The 6,411-nt window shown below is 56.0% G+C and overlaps 1 pseudogene; it reads left to right on the forward strand.

Moving 5' to 3' along the window:
- Positions 1 to 3,116: 3,116 nt before the first annotated feature.
- LOC149370619 (uncharacterized) lies at positions 3,117 to 3,782 on the forward strand (annotated as a pseudogene).
- The last annotated feature ends 2,629 nt before the right edge of the window (positions 3,783 to 6,411 follow it).

The raw sequence follows: 6,411 nt of genomic DNA on the forward strand, positions 1-6,411 counted from the left end.
TGATGTGTGGTTAAGATGTTAAGCTTCGCCTCTAAGAGTGGAACGCGACAGCGTCTTGCAACGCTGCCAGGGAGTTCATAGAACGCCATCGCCCATTCGGTTCTACGCCTCACTCGTCGGTAAATTGGTTTTTGAGGAAAGGAAATATATCTGTCTCTCATATCTCGGTGGACACCTAAAACTCGCCGGAAGGGAAGGGAGGAAAATGGCAGTGAGCGAAGACACCGTATTCACTAGACGCGCCTTTGTTCATTCGAATTCATCGAGCTGGCATGGCGGAGTGGATAGCATGCTCGTCTCGCACTCCGAAGAGCGTGGTTCGATTCCCGAGCTCGACCAATTTCCTACTCGGTTTTATTTATTTATATGGCCTGACTAGAAAAGTTAATTAGGCTAATGGGGTAATTAAGCAATTAACTAAGCTCAGTGCCACTTTCTTGGAGCGTCACTATATGATCCCTTCAATTGGTTGCATGGTTACTAGCCAAAGTACAATTGGCCCCATTTAAAATCGGCGCACTGTGACGTCACGACCGTTTCGACCAACTGAAAAGCGTGACATTTCTGTCGACAACTGCTGCTTACAACGATGAGACATTAAAGGCATTCGCCTTAATAACAAGCCAAGAGCGGTCGCACATTCGCGCCCACATGCAAGCACGCGCGTGCACACTGTATTTTTGCATAACTGAATCGAGACGGATCTCTTACCGGCTGGCTACGCAGTTCTAAGTTGTGGGCTTCGCACAATAACGCAAGCAAAATGTACGCGACTTGTTCCCCCGCGCGTGCGGCATACTGCGTTGAAATTTAAACATCTGTTTCAGTTATGCGCGTTGCGTATTTCCTGCCCTTATTTTGCGGTTAAACGAACAGAATGTGTAGCATATAAGTGAACAAGCTTGATTACTTTGCACAAGCGGGTGTTCCTTGATGCCACGAAGTTTTCCCTCCCTATTTACCGCCGTTGCCGATAATTTTATGCTTCAGGAATGCAGAAAAATGCTTTTTCTGACTGATACCTGTTGCTGAACCCTAAGGCACAGCAGCCAGGCATGACGCCTGGGAATTTCTCGCATTTACGAGTCTACGAACAGACTGAAAAAAAGGAACTCCCGCAGAAAGCATGTATTCCGCTCGCGGGCTTGGAAGGGATAATGCAGCGCGAAGTCACGTGACCCGCATCAGCCAATCGACTCGCCACCGGCACGCGGAAAAGGAAAGCGATACTGTGAAAATTTTCCAGTGATGATGATGATGATGAAAACTTTATTTATAACAAGGGAGTTTTGGACACGTCGGTCCTTGGGCCCCCGCACGGCCCCACTGCACTCAAACGTTCATGTCCCGGAGGCTCATGACGCTGGCAGCCCGGCCGGTGGCGATGGCTTGCTTGGCCGGGTCCTCGGAGCGTAGTAGGGTCTCCCAAGCCTCCCATGAGGTAAGGTGCTCCAGGCCCCGCGGGGGAGGATCCGCCGGGCAGAGGAAAAGAATATGGTCGAGGGTGGCTTTGGGGTGGCGGCAGAGGGTACAGGAAGGGTTCGTGTGGACTGGGTGATATCGCGAGCGTATATAAGGGGAGGGCAAAGTGCATGTTTGGAGCCGCCTCCAACTCTATCTAGGGACAACGACGCGAGCAAGCGAGCGTCTCTACGGCCGTGAGCCTACGGGCGGAATGGGACGCAGGCGGTGTGGCAGCAAATATTCACTCTTCTGACATTGCCTTCGTTCTCAAAACAGGTGCAGTGTACGTGACGCGCAAGCCTGCGATGCCGAATACTTGCTGCGTGACGAGTTGCCGCTTCGGCTACGGAGGTACGCAGGAAAAGGCTTCGCTGTTCTGTCTGCCGAACGACGGCGAACAGCGTAAAATATGATCTGGCGATACCCCGACAGGAAACCGTGTTCGACTCCAAGCATGTCCGTGTCTGAGAGAGGCATTTTCCCCCGCGGATTTAATTCGGTCTTACGCGTTTGCGATCAACGGAGAAGCAGTGTCGCTCCAACGCGAGAAGCTGAAACTCAGGCCCGCCCCCGTCCCACTGATATTCGAAGGCCTACCAGCGTACTTGAACACGAATCTGTGACGATGTTGCATTTCAGACAGCTGTACTCTTCAATGTGCTTATGGCTTTTGGTGCGAAAGCACTACTTCACGGGGTCAAACCCAACCAAGAATCTTGTGTCGTCCCTGACCCTGAGGGCACAGAAATAAAATTATTATTGCCGCGACTGGGTTTCGAACCCCCGGCGGCACGAACAGATCAGCTTCTTTGGCCACTGTACGAGAGCATTAGGCGATCCCAGCAGCCGATCACGCATCGTGCTAGGTTCGGAGGCCGTGTGAGCGGACGCGCTTCACATGCGCTCCGCAAACTTCATCCTTTACGACCGGGTTAACTCATCACAGCCGTCTGAAACTAGTAATATCAGCCTCCGCTTCTCGTCAGGAACCTGCCGATACCAACTTTTCCCGGTTTGGACACATCAAGAGGCAAGTTCATATCTTTTCCTCACAGCGCTGCGCTAAGAGGCTAAGCCTCGCGACGCAGCATCCACTGATTCCGAACGCCGCTAGAGACGCAGCTTCGCGCTCGGACCACCGGCGCGTCGGTGCCTCGAAGGCGGCATGGAACCCATTGTAGTAGAGGGAGAAGACATATCACCCTCGGCACTGACCTCTACCAAAGGCTGGCAATCAGCGCACGACAAGCGATGCTCAAGTCGCAACTCTCCTCCCACCATTACTCCGAATCTGCCTCAAGCCTCGGCCGGACGCCTGCCCCGGCCGCCCCAACTGTCTTCGCTACGCCACCCGAAGCAACCCATCGACGATCATAAGATCATCCTTCGTCCCCGTGGCGGCCTCAACCTTCAGACCGGGAATGGCGCTGTGCTTCGCGATGCCATTCTGGAAGCAGCCCGCCTCGGACCTCAAGAGGCCAAGCCTGACACCGTCATCATCAATACCCCCCAACACCTCATCCTCATCAACACTCCCGACCCGCAGCGCCGACTCCGCAACCTCGCCATCAAGTCCGTGCTCATCAAAGGAACATCCTATAACATATATTCCTACTAAGCAGCCCCGGAGGACTGCGCCCGCGGCGTGGTCCATGGGGTCCCTCTCGATAATTCATACGAAGATATCAAGGACCGTCTCAGCCACGAGCGGAACCCTCCAATCCTCGACTTTAGACAGATGGGCTCGACAGTCCATCATTATTCTCTTCGAAAAAGACTGGGTGCCCAAGCACATCTATTACTCTTCCGTCCTCTACAGATGCTACCTGTTTAAAAAGAAGATTTAGCACTGCCTCAACTGCGGCGCACTCGGCCACCGCGCGGATGTGTGCCCGGCTACCAAACAACGACGCTGCCCCGGCTGCGACCAAATAGACACCTCCGAGGACCACACCTGCACGCCGCAATGCAAGATCTGCGGCAAAGAACACCTGACGGCGGACAGAACGTGCAAGGCGCGCTTCCGCACTCCATACCTCGTCAAAAAGAGGTATTGGGATGCCAAGCGCGCCGCAGAGGCAAACGCCAGCCAGGCTTCCACCAGTAAGGCTCCATCCCAACACCGCAGCCGTTCCACGACCCGCAAGCCGCCGGCCCCGCGGCTCACCCCGGAGTCCTTCTCGGTCCTGCAGCCTGCCGCACCGAAACAGCCGCCTAGCACTAGCAAGCCCAAGGCCCGGTCCCGGTCCTGGACCGGAACCAGGCCACCACCACCTCCAGTCCCCCCGAGGCCACCTGCCCAAGCACCCGGCCGATAGCGCTTGCTGCCGCCCACGCCAATTCGAGAATCATCATTACGGACTCCCGAAAAGAATGTGATCATTACTTGGCAGGGGAGATCTCCCCCTTAGCTGCTTGCATTCTAAGACGGACTGCCACTGATCCAACACCCAAAAGAATCATTTGGGCTCCTGGCCACCAGGGCTTACGAGGTAATGAGGCCGCTGACGCGGCTGCCCGAGCGCTTACTCACCGGGCTCCTCATCCCAGCTCTTCTGGCTCGGAGACTAACCAGCCGCTGCTGCGATTCAAGGAAATTATAACGCATTATAGCGACATCCACCGCCTTTTCCCGGCCCCTGCAAAGGGGCTGAGTAAGACGGAGGAGCGAACTTTAAGGCGCCTGCAGACAGGTACTCTACTCTGTCCTGGAATCTTAAAGCATTACGATCCTAACACGGATGGGCGATGCCCACACTGTGGGGAGACCTGTGATATCTTCCACATGGTGTGGGCATGTACTCAAAATCCCCACCTCCCCCCTTCCCCTACCCCTTCCAGAGAGGCATGGGAGACTGTTCTTCTCAACTGCTCCTCGCTTGAGTCCCAAAGGGCTCTGGTGAAACGGGCTAGAGACGGGGCATTGTCATGCGGTGTCCCGGACTAGGGACGCCGACCATGTAGCGTGGCCACTCTGTGGCTCCCAAACTCTATTTCAGTAATTAAAAGTTTTCACCACCACCACCTGCACCACCAATCAGGTGAGCTGGGCAGGCGTAGTCTCCCAGAACCCCGCCAACCCCCTCTATGAAGAGCTGTTCCGTTTCCGCATGCAGCTCATCTCCCTCCAAACCACCAACCTCCACCTCCAGGCCCAGCTGCGTGCTCATCAGCAGGCCCAAACCCCTACCCCGGGCACAGCGGCCCCGGCCGCTCCTACCTCAACTCTTCCAACGCCACTTCTCCCTACTCTTCCACCGCCACCCCTACCTACTCGCGAACCACCAGCCAAGAAGCGGGCTGCAACTCCCCCTACCTCCTTGACCACAGCAACCCCGGCCGAGATAACCCCAGTCCTACCTCCCAAATTCGAAGAACTTATGGAAGCCAGAATTCAGGCGGCGGTGCAGACGGCCATCCAGGCCTTCGCCAATGAATTCTCCAGGCTCACTAGCCGTCTAGACGAATTCGTTCGCCAAATTGACGAAAGATTAAAGGAGCAAGAGGCTCGCTACGCGACAGCTTGTGCCGCCGCGCAGCCTAAAAAGCAGGCCCAGCTCCACACCCTCTCTAACTCCTGCACGGCGAACGACCCCATCAGTGATGGCGAGGCTACGCACTAGCCTCACCATCTGGCAGTGGAACTGTCGGGGCTTTGGTTCCAAGCGGGGACTGGTTCCCCAGTTCCTAGCTCGGGCAGACGGCCCCGATGTGCTCGCGCTGCAAGAGCCCTCCAATCCCCTTACCCTACCCAGCTACCTTCCCATCGTCCCCATTTCTCCTACACCCCTCGGGTTGCATTCCTTGTACGTCGTGCGCTCACAACAATCTCCCACACCTTAGACGTCCCTGAAATAGATCATCTCCTCATCGAACTGGTGCCGCAGCACACTCGGGATAGCAGTCTCTTCATCCTCAACGTATACAGCCACCCGAAACGCCTGCGGCACGACTTCAACCGACTATTCACGCTTGCCAAGCGCGCCGCACACAAATGCCCCTCCTAATTGTAGGGACTTCAACGCCCCACATACGGCCTGGGGATACACAACCGACACCCCAAAGGGACGCAGGGTATGGCTCGCAGCTCAACAGGCCGGCTTCTCCCTTATCACAGACCCCACCACCCCTACTCGCATCGGGAACAGCGTCTGCGCAGACACTACTCCCGACCTCACCTTCACCCCCCCCCCCCCCCCCCCCCCGATGCGTGGTGTAACACGCAGGACAATCTGGGTAGTGATCACTACATTATCGAGATTCTCCTACAATCAGGCCAAACACGCAGACCCCCTCGTGGTGCTACCATCACGAAATGGGACTCATTCCGCACCTCCCGAGCAGCTCCTACTCTAAACACCATATCAGACATAGCTACTTGGACCGACCAACTCCAGCGTGACGTCCGCGCCGTGACTCGCCCCCTCCCAGAGGACTGCCCTGCAGACGCAATGGATTCCCATCTCATGCACCTATGGGAGGCCAAGGCGGGTCTTGAGCGGAGGTGGCGGCGTCAGCGCTGGAATCGAACACTGAAACGCCGGCTGGCCCGGCTCAACAAAGAGATTGAGACACATGCCGCGACCCTATCTCGCCAAAATTGGGAATCCCTCTGTAACAGGTTGGACGGCGACATGAGCCTGCCTCAGACCTGGAACCTATTCCGCCATCTCATTGATTCTACTCACTCGAAAACACACCAGCAACACAACCTCATAAAGCTCATACAGACATCCGAGGCCTCCCCGCAGGAACTCCTCGAGGAGCTTCGTGGTCTGTACTTCCCCGCATATCCCTCCGCAGACCACCATGACTACAAAAGCTCACCCAACGACCTCCTCGACCGACCGATCACCGAGGCGGAAGTCAGGGCAGAACTTCAGCACCTCAACACGTCCTCAGCTCCTGGCCCCGACGGAGTGCACAACAAGGCACTCCCAAACCTCG

This window comes from Amblyomma mixtum, chromosome 1, assembly GCF_055824585.1.
Source record: "Amblyomma mixtum isolate Tamu chromosome 1, ASM5582458v1, whole genome shotgun sequence".
Lineage (NCBI taxonomy): Eukaryota > Metazoa > Arthropoda > Arachnida > Ixodida > Ixodidae > Amblyomma > Amblyomma mixtum.